We start from the raw sequence: 14,295 nt of genomic DNA on the forward strand, positions 1-14,295 counted from the left end.
ATTCAGCAGGAAATGTATGGCAAACAATACTTTGCATACAGCAGTCTGTGAGATAATAGCTCTCATCTAGCTGCGACCACAGAGCAGTTTGTGAAGTTTGGGGATCCTGGCTTGCGGTAAGAGATCCCAATCTTCTCAGCTGCTCTCCTTTCTCCGGTATTTAATCACTAGGCCACGCCAAGGAAAACCTCCCAATCTGAACCCAGAGCAAAGCATTTGGTTTACCACAGTGGACATTCTCATATTCAAATATAGACCAGAGCAGAGGAACGAAATGACACAGAAAGCACATTCTTTCCCAGCAGAAGGTTACAGCACACACCCTGAAGCCTCGTCCAAAAGTCAACAAGTTGTTTGGCAGCGTGGCATACATGTGAATAAAATATGATGGAAGAGAAACCTCTTTCCCACTAACCCCTGTTTAAAGCTTCCCAACTACATGTTTAGGGCTTTGTGAACACCCTTGCCCTCTCCCACAAGGAGAGCTGGAGAAGCCTTTCCTTTCCATAGCCTACAGCAGATGCACCCTCTCTTCTGTGGTTTATTCCTGTCCACAGTGGGTTTTAGTGCGTATGTGTGTGCATTGCTGCATGGGGTTGATTGTGCTATAATTAAAGCATGGATGCAGTTATGGCATGGTGGGAAAACGGGATCCAACTGGAGAGTTGTTTTGAACGATTTAAGTGTTGGTGATGGAGGGTGTATTGTGCGCCCACATCTGCCTTGGCTCCCTAAGACGCAGCTCGCTGCCAGGTTGCTAGGAAACCAATGGCTCATTTAGAACACCTGGAAGGTAAGATGATGCCTGGCCCACCAGCATGGCAGGACAAAAGATGTGAAGTCTACGGTGGTGTTTTCTTAAGCTGCAGTCAGCTTAAGAAAACACATGCAAATAGACAAAACACAAGCAAATTAAGAAAATATCTTTATTAATTTGACAACACGTGCGCAGCATTTAGAAAACACGCTGCAAAAACACACAACATAACCAAATACAGAAACGCACTGCAAATACACAAAACGACAACAGAAGTGTTTCCAGGGGACACTAAAAAGTGCTGAACACGGGTTGGACACGCATGTTGTTGCCACGGTTTGTGACTCATGAAGTAATTAAAGTCGCGTACGTGTATCATCTGTTTATGTTTATGTTGTCGGTTCCTGACTTCTGCTACTGCTCTACTCTGCGCATGCGCAGAAAGTGACCGCTGCACCTGGCAAGACCTTGCAGAACGAAAAAGTGGAATGTTATCAGTAATTTTAATGATTTGTGAGGAGACTTAATGTTTATGACAGATATTAACCTAGGAAACGCTATTTATGTGCACTTGGTCACACCAAAATTCATAACAGGCTACAGATTGTCTGTCATCACTGATGAGCCTGGTTATTATCTCTGATTAACAGTAGTTTTCCAACATTTTTTTTCAAATACCTTCAAATTTACCTTAATTTTAAGTTTCAAAAATGCTTTACAAAATTTGTCTTTGAATCTGCGGGTTCTCGTGAGGTAAGCGCACACAGCAGATCAGACTGTGCATGCGCAAGGTGGAGAAACAGTACAAAATAAAATAGAAAAAACAGAAAAACAATGAATGGATGATACGGACCCAATTTCATGAGTCAAAAACCTTTTTAGTGTCCTCTGGAAACACTTCCATTGTTGTTTTGTGTATTTGCAGCACATTTCTGTATTTGCAGTGCGTTTTCAAATTGATAACGATGTTTTCTTAATTTGCTATTTGCATGTGTTTTCTGAAGTTGCAGTGCGTTTGCACTTGTCGGCCAAAGTCAGCCAAATCAGCACACAGCAGGAGAGAAGAGGGCTGAACCGAAAGAAAATGATCCTTACTGAGATGAGGATTAGTGATAGAGACATACAACACCAAAAGGAAAGGGTGGGAAATCCTCAGAGATTGACCACAGCAGCAATATTACAAACTCCAACTGACTGTTCACTAAACCCCCTCCCCCTAATAGCGATTGTCCAATCATAGCTTAGCAACTGTAACAAAGGCAAGGCACCCCTGTCAAGCTTTGAAGCAATGAAAAGATGGCTGTAGTAAGAGCGATATACATATACAAAGAGTGTAGATGGTGGCTTCTATTGGATTTAGGGAGGTTTACATTCAGCAAACTCATTATATGAGACAGCATTACATTCGCCAAATCTTTTGGTTAGCTCTCATCTCAAGCCTTTTCTCTTGTAACATCAAAAGTGAAAATAAGAAGTGTTTAAAAATAAGAACAATAAAACATAAGTCTAACCCCTGTCTTGCTTGTCAAAGTATGTAAACTAAGCAGACAAGCAGGGTCATAGGGATTAGACTACCTCTACACTGCAATAAAAAAAACAATACTGTTTCTTTATTTTACATGTCTTCTACACAGATCATCAGCTGACCTTTTCCCTGACACACATGCAGTCAGTCTTTTAGCCTGATTATCATGGATGTAGCCATCAAGGGCATTTTTAAGATTCCTTTACAGGCTTCTCCGTTTTAAAATGAGTAGGTGGAAAAATTAAAAAGTCAGTTGGAAGCAACGTTTTCAGCCATGGAGCTAGCTAATTAGCTAACTAGATGATAATCTGATGCTGATAATCTGTCAGCGACAGTTGTCATTTCAGCCAACAAAATTGACCATCAAAGCTAGGAATTAGATGTCTTTTGTTTACCACTGTATGAATTCAAGGAGTGTTAAATCGGCCTTGTTATCTTTGTAAACTGTATATGTACTGTGTGAGAATGGAAAGCTTGACAGGCTTAGCAACAGTAACTGAGGGGGGTGGGGCTTAGCAAACACTTAAAATAATAGAAATTACCTAGAGATTGTGCAGACAAATATTGATTGAATTTCTATGTTTATCAAGTTTTTCTTCAGTCTTACTAGTTTGAAAATGCAGAGGCAACAGCCAAAATATCACACAAATCTTACACCGGTAACAAAACAAATCACAATTAACACATTGTTAAACATTGAGTTACTGCAATCAGATAAAATCTTAAATGTTTTTCGTCAGTGTTTAGCCAATAATAGCTGCACTGCAAACATGATCCTTTGGACAAATGTTTTCCAGTAGTTTCCTCCCCAAGAAGTGTGTGACAGGAGAAATTACTGCAGACTTCTCGTACTTAAGTTTGTATTCGGCTTGGTCCATTTGGCCACATTAAAATGACTTGAGGTAAACAATAGTCTTCTGAGAGGTAACAGTGTGGCCCTCGGGGGGCCTTCCTGCAGTGTGGGGGGTCCCATCCCTGGCACACTTCCCTTGACCTCAGGGTTATCACCATGGTAATCCCGGCTACAGCACCCATGAGGAATGATGGTGGCTACTGGGTGATACCTGGACAGACTTAAGCAGCTGTTCTGATGTGGTGGTCACTGAGGAGTCATTTTCTGCATCAGTACAGACATAACTATATCTGTCATTCTCATATTAGGGTTTTGGTGTTACGATTGCTAATCATGTCTTGTCTTAACAACAAAACCAAACAACAAATGCAATAATATGATAAAAAATTTGGAAACGTTTAGCCAGAACTGACTGGTATTAATCTTCCATTGGCATTCATAAATGAATTCAAAAATGTAAAGTTGACTGAAGGTTGTATGTTCTTACTGAAGTAAATAAACCAGCTCATACTGTACAAATACATACAAGAAGCAAAGAATAATGGTTGAGAATAATATGTCCTCCTGTCTTTAAGATCCAAACAACACGTTGTAATATTTATTTGAATGGTCTTTCAGTGTTGTATAAGAATGTATCCATGTTCCTGCATGTGCATAATCCCAACATGTGTGTCTCCACATGCAGCCTACAGCAGAGAGACTGTTTGGGTTGAGTCCAGGGTCAGTCGGTTTCTCCTGACAGTTTTATATACCCAATAGATGACTGGCTGCTTGCGCTGCGACGCTCAGATGTTAACTTCCTCTGTTTGAGGGTTTAAAAGCGTGCTGTGATGGTGTGTCGCATGTTGTATTTATGTTTGGGCCCTGGCTGTTCCATCTGACCAGGGCTCTGCATGGACCCTCACTGTACCGCCGAGGCTTGGGTAACTCCTCCGCCCAGGCAGGCTCCTGTGTGTTGACATTTGAAAAACCAAACAGCACTCAGGAGTGAAACATGAGACTTGCACGAGGAGGAAAGGGCAGCAGTTTAGTGTGGAGAGTGAAAGAAAGAGAGAGACAGAGAAAATATGTGGTCATAAAAAAAATTAAAAAATAATGAAGGAATACCCCACACCCTGTAAGATGAGGGAGATGAGTTTCAAAGCTGCTCCCTCTCTCAATTCCTTCCTCCTTTTCTGTGTGCAGGCTGGAGCAGCTGAGAGTGGTTTCAGTCAGGCTGTGGCTCAAATCAACTGTCAGAGAAAATGTGTTTCCAATATGAGTGTTTCCTGTGAAGGCAGGAAACGGCCCTCCACACAAAGCAAAGCTTGTGAGGGGTCACCGTGGAGCTACTGCACTCCTCTCTCTCCCTTTTCCACTCTGCAGCCTGCAGTACCACTCAAACCCAAAAAAACAGGAGGGAACTCCAACCTTCAAATAGATGGGTAATGGAAAGCTATTCTTTGAAACCTGTTCTGAGAAAATGTGAAAAAGTCTTATAAGTCTAAACGTATACTACTTGCTACATGCTACAACAGCAGTTCAAAGGATGATTGTCTGCAGGTGGAAGCCCCCTCACTCCATTTCTGAACAAAATTGGGTAGAAGCGTTTGTGGATATTCAAAATCACAAATTATCAGCAGATTATGTTTTTTGTTTGTTTGTTTGTTTTGTTTTGTTTTTCCCCCTTTTATTTGCCCCATTTTTTCTTATTTCCTATAGCTATTTATTTCCTTTGGTTGTATTGGATTCTTTCTTTCCTTTTCCTCTTTGTTAGGTATTTCCTCTTCCATTTGCATGATCTAATGTTTAAAGTCACTGATAAGGTAGACCCATGAATAGGGCCACCTAGAGCCACGATCTCTGGTGGCCAAGTAACATTGATCATTATTTTATTTGTATGTTTATTTTTCTATCTGCTCCAAATGATCTGGGCCTATGCTTTATTGCATGCCATTGGAGACTCATTGTTTTTCTTCTCCTTTTCTAAACTGCCCAGATGGCTTATGGATCCAAATGCCTCACTGCATGCTATCATGTGTTAAAATTAACTACAAACACAGGCCCACTTAAAGGAAAGAATTGTTTGGAGGAGTACAGTATTTTGACTTCTCTGTTTCAGCTCATGATGACAAGGATTATTATCCCAATGTGACATCAATACTCCTCTTAAAACGACGGCCTTATCCACTGATCCAAAAATCCTTGCACCAGAGTATCCTGAATCTTATTTCTGATCTGAAAACCAGCAGTGTAACACAATATTTCCCAGGGGACATGCCATCATCACACCCACCACATACCACAACAGGCTTCAAGGCTCCGGGCTCAGCCCAGAGGATGTGACAGGAATCAAAGAGGCTTTTCCTGCTATTTAAATCAGCAGCTCCAATACTTACGTACTTGTGCAGAAACTCAAACCTGCTTTGCTAACCAGGATTTGCCTTCCGAAGTCAAGGTCAGATGACTTGACTGTTTTAACAGATTAAATAGGACTCCCTCATAAGCTGCTGCAAGTAATTTAAAGACTGCTGTTCAGAATGATATTCGAATAGATGATTGTGACATTTTTAGTGATACATTTTATGCTTTTGTAGATCTTTTTGTGTGTTTTAACTCATACCAGCTTCAAAATGTACTATAGGATACATAGTGTATAATTTAACATCTGAAAGTTGCTTGTTTTGAGCTGATTAAACTGATTGCCTTCAAGCACATGGCAAGGCACATCACATCAGAACAGCTGGATCTACTGAGGCCCCATCCTGTTCCAGATATGAGACAATGCAACAGGGAAGGAAGGGTCTTCGGCTGAGAGACTCACATCATCACTGCACCAGTCCTGCCTTAACAACGAGTGCTCCTCATTAATGATCCTTTTCTCTCACATTTAGCTTTATGACTTATAGCACTTTGCTGAGTAGTTAACCCTGAGGTCAGGCCCCCTGAGGGCTGAAGTGACCTGGCTCCATCCTGCCGTGTTTGTCACTGTTCGCACAGAGAGGTGACTTAAAGATCCTCTACAGACATGTTTTAAGATATATGAAATACTCTGCTTTGATTAATAATTTGTGTCTGAAAAAGTTCAATTACCCGGTTAAAATTCTTAAAATTACATCTACTCTTCCCTCATAAAAAAAAATCCAGAATATATGAATATGCAAATATTGTTTATTTCAAAAGAATAACTGCTGGACACAAGATGTCTCAGTGTATGTGCACTGGAGGCTTCAAGTTTCTACATCACACATGTTGCACACATATAAGTTGCACACTGGACCTTCCAAACTAGTTGGGATGTCACAAAGTCATGCTCGTACGTACACGGCTAGCTAGGATTTAAGGTGAGCACAGAGAAACTTTCCCTGCAGCATCAATGTGAAAACAGCCTTCTAGTGTCAAACTCTGCATCACTCTGCACAGTGTCATCCAAGTGAATTAACATTAAGCAAAACACATTTTTGAGTGGAGGGGTACTTTAAATAGTGCGTACATAATCTCTCAGAAAATCAGTGTCGGAGTGCAGCTGATTCACCTGTTAAGAAGCACAGATAGATATATCTGTATAGATAAATATCTAATATTCTACCTCATTTCATGTTACTAATTAGAGAACACAAGCTGACAAATTGTCTTTGACACTATGTGAGCACTAAGTGACCCAATGAGTCTGGGCACAGGATCAGTTACAGACAGTGAACATGAACACATGGTGTGTGTTTTTTAATGGTGCAGGTCTGTCTACAGATGTATGCACATACGTAGCACACGTCTTTGTTTCACTGTGGTCCTCTTTTAGTTAGGCCATAACAAATGTTTACATATATGACATCAGCCATGCAGTGAGACTCAGTCTTGTGCTGGTACAGTGTCTACACTGTACTGTTGGGATACATTTAGTTGGGATGTCATTAGAAAAAAAATGGGGGGGGTTATGTTGACTGTACTTGGGATGAGTGATTTTAAGACAGGTCACCTTGCCCGGGTGTAAACTGAGAGTGCTGTTAGAATGTAATGGTCCTGTGAAGACTGTTGCTTTTTCTTCTTGGATCATTAAGCTCATGGACATCAGCCAGGTAAGACCTTGAGAGAGGGAGCAATCACTTTGTGCTGAGATGCTGTGCGGAATAACTTTACATAGAGTAGCGGGTGAAAGTGTGCCTCTGGACATGCTCTATCAGTCGGTGCAGGGCCTAATTCACATCAGGCTGATATCGCATGTGCCCTTATTCCCATAAAACACGCTGCGCATGGAGGGTTTTCAGAAACACTCTCCTACATGGAAAAATGAGGTGCCACTGGGACCTCTCTTACTAGATACTTTTCCCAAAGGAGCTGAGATGCTTAGTGCAGAGATACACGGATGTGTATACACGTGTGGTGCTTGTATGTAATGGGGATCCTCATGACCATCCCTATTCATATTTGTCATGCCTCCATCTGGATCCTGCTCTCTGAACACATGTCAGGTAAGTCAGTGCCGAGTAACAGAATACAGGCACAGATGATGAGCTTTTACATAGAGCTAACTTGTCATTTATCTGATTCTCCACGCCAGGTCAAGGGACTGAAACTGTGGGGTCATGTATACACACAGGCTTCCTGGCGGTGCACGACGATGGATTAAGTTACATATAATATGTAGAGTTTCTTGACATTTCCTATGTATGCCAGAAATTTGAAGAATAAAACCTACCCAACATTAGACCTTTCAGCCTAACTTTGCATAAGATATAATGATGGCTGCTGATGTGAAAAGTGTTTTGATTGATAATTAATGAAAACCAGGTGAATGTCAGTCAGGCACTCTAGTCCCGACACAAGGTCACCAGAGGTTGGACAAAGAGGTCACTCTACCTCAGGGGGCTGATGGGGGGCAGAACAGGCTGAAACTCAAGGAGTCGGTTTTCAATTAAGTCACAGCTCAAAGTGTCACAAGGATATATGAACAGCCCTCTGGCTTTCCTTAAGATGAAACTCCTAATCCATCTTTCCATTTCAAGCCCAAAGGAATCAAAGAAAGCTCATGTCTTTATCAAACATGACTATGGCTCTCCCATCCTCGCTCGTCCTCCTATCTATCACACTTTATCACTCTGTGTAAGGAATGTATTGTTGCTCTGGTTTGCATTATTGCTTTTTGTTAACCCCAGGAAATGAACCCCCCCCCCCCAGTCTCTGTGCTACATTAAATATGCTCATTTTATCTGTTTTTATCTGCCTGTGTATGTCTGAATGACAGAGAAAAAGCAGCGAAAAAAACCCACAGAGAGCTGAAGACTGAGACACTAACAGAGAGATCCTAAAATACAGAAAAGAGAGAGCAAAAAATTCAGTAGACCTCTATCTCACTGATGGATGGCTCCATTTTGAAAACTCAGACATGTGAACCAGATGGTGGACAGGCTCGGAAACAGGACTCTGCTGATGAATTGGATGACAGTGAAGTTTACATTTATACTAGACTGCTACCTCTTATTCGACTAGTTGATGATCAGTCGCAAGGTCTTGGACGGATACGAATTTTTGTAATGAAAAATGAGCATTTAGTCATTAGTTAATTATCCCCGGCATTACTATATGCTTTGGTCTTTGGATTTGAAGAGGCCCCTCTGCATCACTACATTCCTCTGCAAAGGGAAAAATAATGCTGGAGAAAGAGTCTGACAGAGTTTTCAGTTAAATCAGTTAGCCAATTAGTTGTAGAAGCCCTGAGACCATCAGTCAGCTACGAATCTTTTTAGTGGAGTACTGCTCTAATGTGCATGCTGTGATTTTGATCCACCTCAGAGGTCACTCACTGGTCACAGGACCAACCAGTGTCACTTCATTTCAGTCACCCCTTTGTACCAATGTAGTTTTGTACATATCATTATTGGTTATTATAGAGTAGACATTCACAAGGTAAACACAGTGCTTTCAGTGTCTATATTTACGGTACTTACTGCCCCAGAAAGTAGAGTTTGGGCGCCACTGCTGACAAGTAATGAAGGACAGAAAAACTACAGTATAGTAGTGTTTATAGTGTTGTTTTCTTAAAGATACTAGTCAAGACCCTGAAAAACAATGTGAACAGGCCACATTGGTTATAGGAGAAAACACAAGACAATACTTTTATCCTGGTTTGATGAAGAGTCATTATAAATGCCTTGGGCTTTTGGCACCAGAGTGAAACAGATATTGCTAAGAAGGAGAGCCAGCTACAAAGCAGCAGAGCTAAACATGGCATTGATTAATCAGCAGTAAACAGATAGGGTCTTCATTATGCAGTCTCTAAGGACATAATGATGGCTTGAGCTTCGTGGGCGTTGGAGGAAAGAAAGACTCATTCTCAGGGTATTTGTATGACTGACTTTTTCTTGGTTCTTTCTATTAACCCTTACTAATCTTTGTGTATTAGGTAACACAGGGCAATGTGACTTAGCAGTGGAGCCCACAGACTTGCTGTGGTAACTCCAAGACAACAAGAGGTGAATGAATTTATCATCATGTACAATTCACACACTAACACATATATTGTTATTGTACATTGGGACAGTTTGTAATTGATAAAAATGACAAAGCATTGTGACTCCTCTCTGAACATGTCCCCTTTTTACATGAAATCAAATGGTCAAATATGACTCAAATATGAGTGTGATGTTCCCAGAAGTTGTGGTAAGCCCAGGAGAAAGAAAGTTCATGAGAGAACTGGGGGCACAAGAAGAGGTAACAGATGGGAAATCTATTTCAAGCTGTAGAGACAGAGACTTTAACACCCTAAATAGAAAAGATATGTCTCTATTAGAACTGCAAAGTCATTGGTAGTGCATAAGCTTTCTAAAATTGTGAGAAAAATCTGCAGAAATGTATCTAAGCGTCTTGATTTCACATGCATTTCCCTGTTCACTTAACTGCTAATCATTAAAGTACATGAACACAGCAAGGTACATTTCTCATGTGGTTTTGTAACCATATTAATACAATGATACTGAGTTCATGAAGCATTTTACAAAAAGAGGGGTGAACTCTGCCCTCACTACTGCCTTTTAAAAATCAAATTCTGCTCCAGGGCTCATGGTAGGTCTGAGTCTGGAGTGGGGGATGTGGAGGATGTGAGGTGAGGGGGGTTGGAGGATGAACGGGAGACTGTACACACTGCAGAGAAATTAGACAGGTTGTCAGCTGAGTGTGCAGCAGGGCTTTGGCGACCAGCCCTCCTCTGGGATCTGGAGGAAAGGAGTGCAGGACGGAGGAGTGTGCACAAGGGGTTGAGACACAGTTTCCTGTGTGTATTTCCTGTGTGTTTAATGTGGAGCTCAGGGCCAGGGCCTGTTTCCTGTGTGTGATGGGTGCCAGGCCCAGGACCCCAACACAAAGACAACATGCCTCAAGAGCCCACCAATGTCAGTAACAGGCCAGACAGCCGGTACACACATCAGGACAGTTTCACAGGCTTCTATATACAGAAACACCTTCAAAGTTTACAAAATGTAGCCCTTGAGAGGCAGAGCTCTCTCTGTCTGTCTCTCTGTCTTTGTCATTACCTCTGATGAAAGATTCCAAGACTTCTGCCTGGAGGGCTTGATTCAGCTAGGTGTGCCGCTTTACATATTAGAAATTGGAATTATAATATGACACATTCAGTTAACAAGCCTTTCTTTGCTAACATAATAGAATTTGGAAATCAAATGCATTCTCATTTATTTAATTGATTTTTGGCCGCCGAGGAAAGAAGCTGTAAACACAACACTAATACAGAACACAATAATGAACTTGTTAGCAAACAGCTCCTTATTTACACATCTAGCAGATACGAAGCAACATTAGTATTAATTTGTCTGTGTTTCTGTCCACCTTATAAATTTAAGTCCAATATTTACTCTTATTTTAGCTCTATTTTAGTCTCCGCCAACTCCTAAGTGAAATGCTAGCTGCTAACTGCTCCACTTTGTTCACCATCTTGTTGCTGACTTTGCCTGTTTGCTGTTTGGTGCTGAGCAGGTAGTGTACAGAGGGCTTTTAGAGCTTTTTCACTGAAAACAGCTGCCTGCTGCAGCTAAACACAACGCTGACAGCTAATCAATGAGCTGAAAGATGCTAAAAAGCTCTGTAGAGGTGAGAAGAAATGCAGAGTCCGGTGATAATTCTCCGTGGGTTCATCACTATAAGCAACTTCTTTCACGTACAAGTGGTCATGTTATCCATTGTTACTATAGAAATATTGGTTATAGCTGCTTTAAAGTTGTCTGGACAAACAGTGTGTTTGAGCTTGTTTGAGGTGTGTGTTTGGACATGTGCTGGAGTGTGAGTGAGGGTCAGGCCAGGAGCTCTGACAAAGTGACAAAACCTCACTCAAGAAAACGGAGCATGTTTGCCCAGTAAGAGTAGCCTAAAACATACAACCAACGCAAACAAAGACCCTGAGCATATGGGAGGACAGGCAGAAAGTAAAGAGAGGATAGAGAAACCAGAGAGAGAGAGGGAGAGGAAGGTGGAGATGAAGTGAACATGACTGAAGCTGTTAATTCACCTCAGACAAGCACAGACACACACACTGAAACTGTGACGTACTAAATGACACCTTCCTGGAATTCTCCACTTTTTATGTGATCTGCGCATGCACGACTGTGATTATGTATTATGTATTCCCGACTTCCCAACATTAAAGCCTCAGGACAAAGCTACACACACATTTTAACACAGACACAACTGGTGGAACACAAACACACACTGAAATGCAGAATTAGGCACACAGTGATTTATGGGTGTATGTGGTGGTCAGCCAAGAGCCAGGGTTATATGAGTCTATCAGACACACACAGATAGTTTAGCCAGAGTGCCTCCAGAGGAAAGGCCTCTAGACAGAAAGAGGCTGCCAGTCCTCTGTCATCACATTTCAGTGCAGGGAGGCAGCCTTAGACTCTTCATCTGTACTGTAAAATATAAGAACAAAGGTAAGAGGCACTAGTCTAAATGCGAAGGCAGACTGAGTGAGGGAATGAAGGCCAGCTGCAGCAGGAGGACTGGACCATCAGGTGCACTATTCTTCTACATTCAGTTATACACCCTTAAAAGATCACTTGCACACAACTGCAAATATTGTGTTTATCTCCTGATACAGCATCATTGTAAATTCACATATTATATTATAACTCATTATATCATGAGATACAATTTAAAAGCCAAACACAGACAGTGTCAGATTTTCAGATGTTTAAAATCAGTGATTTCCAACCACCAATTTAAAACAAAAAAACTTATAAAAACACACAAACAGGATTACAAGTTGGTGTGAGGCTGATCTTTAGTATCACTGACACAATAACTGGTGACAGTAAACTTGTTTATTTTTGATTGTACAACAGGGCACACCTCCCACAAACGTGAGTCAGCTGTTACAACTTGACATCACGTGCTACGATTGAAAGTGCATGAAAACTAGTTGGCAACTGAGCAGAAAGGTTGAAATGGATAGTGAAAAGTAATCGATAAACGGCTGAAACATGCAGCCTCAGCCACTCCAAGTGGTAGTAGTATGAAGGTAAACTTGACCAAACTTTCTGAAGAAAAAAAAAGACACCAAGCCTAAACAAATTTAGAATCAGGCAATTTTAGAATCACTGTGTTTTGTATTACAAATGATCATATCTGTTTATCAATTTGTATAGGCCTAATTAAATGTGTTAAATAATATCCAGTCTAACACATTTGACACACAATGGGTGGTGTCGACGAAGGGGAGCTTGAGCTCATCTGATATGGCTTTGGGTGTACATCAGACACAAATGGTTGGAAATCAGTGTTTTAATTGTCAGTCAGTAACATGTAAAGATATAAACAAGGTGCAACAAGGAGCCCCCCCAAAAACAGCCAGAAGAACTCAAAGAGCGGCTGCCCCGACACACAAATGTCTGAAAAACACTATTTCAGTGTGCATCACTGGCAACAGGATACTACTATAACCCTCAAAAGTCCTCATCACGTCCATAAATCATGATCCTGAGCAGGTATCTGAGCCTAGGATGTAAACCTCATCACAGACCTCTCCCCAAAGCTATAAGTCCCCCATCACTCAGCTCTCAACTCTTTTATGTACATTTGTCCACCCTGCAGTTCACTGGGGGGAGGAAAGCTGCCATTCAGTGAAATGTCTATTGCACCAGTGTGTGTGTGTGTGTGTCTCCAACAGGGCTGAAAGGATTGTATGGGGAAGTCTATGTGATTATATACAAAAAAGACCAGGCTGGAGTCTATTCAAAAGGCTCTTGAGAATAGAAAAGACCTCTCACCCATTACGAGGAATCCCAAAAGCCTTTTTATTTTTTCCTTGTGCATCGTTGTGTGCTATTTACTGCAGAAGTCATTTATCAGAGGAATGAAAGGAACACATCTCGATGGGTGTATTATTAATCTGTGTAAGAAAAATGGATATATCTATTCATCTGCTCTCATAACATGTATGACTGATAAAAGCGCAGCAGTGGCTTAGTTGCCAGCTGTGTGTGTTTGAGGACTGTAAATTTGTAATATATAAATGATGCATCAATAACTCATTACAACCCAGACTGAATTTCACAAAAACATTAGGATGGGCAGGAACAGGGACTCTCTAATCCACGACTTGCCCATTATTGCTCCACTTTTTGCAGTGTCACGAACAGACAGGTCTGAACACGAAGGTGGCAAATCTGGGCAACAGCCAGAAGGGTGGAAAACAAATGGCATTGAAAGCTATGTGTTTCAATAGTGTTCAACAGTGGAAAACTTCCCCCATATACAAGATGTGGCAGCTTTTTATATAGTCAAAATTATTAGAACTGCTTAGCTTTAATCACTTTAAATTCTGTGACCAGAGTCAAAATGTTTTCTTGGCCTAATGATGAGACAACAGCACACTCATCCTCAGCTGATCGGACAGGTTACTGTTTCTGTTGGTTTAAAACAAAAGGTCAGGGAGACTTGGCTTTACTGTTGCCTTGTTGTCCAACAAAAGCTTGTCACTCTGCTTTAAGTATCTCAGGCCTCTGAGTAAACCGAACTTTGACATTTACAGCATGACGTTTCTACTGGATAATCTGACCCCCATTGTTGTTTTCCATGTTATATATATATATATGTGGCCATCCTTTATTAGTAACAACAAATTGTTTGAGATTTGATCAGCTAAAAATTATGGGTTGAGTTCAAAGACACTCCAAG

Source organism: Siniperca chuatsi, linkage group LG2 (genome assembly GCF_020085105.1).
Source record: "Siniperca chuatsi isolate FFG_IHB_CAS linkage group LG2, ASM2008510v1, whole genome shotgun sequence".
Lineage (NCBI taxonomy): Eukaryota > Metazoa > Chordata > Actinopteri > Centrarchiformes > Sinipercidae > Siniperca > Siniperca chuatsi.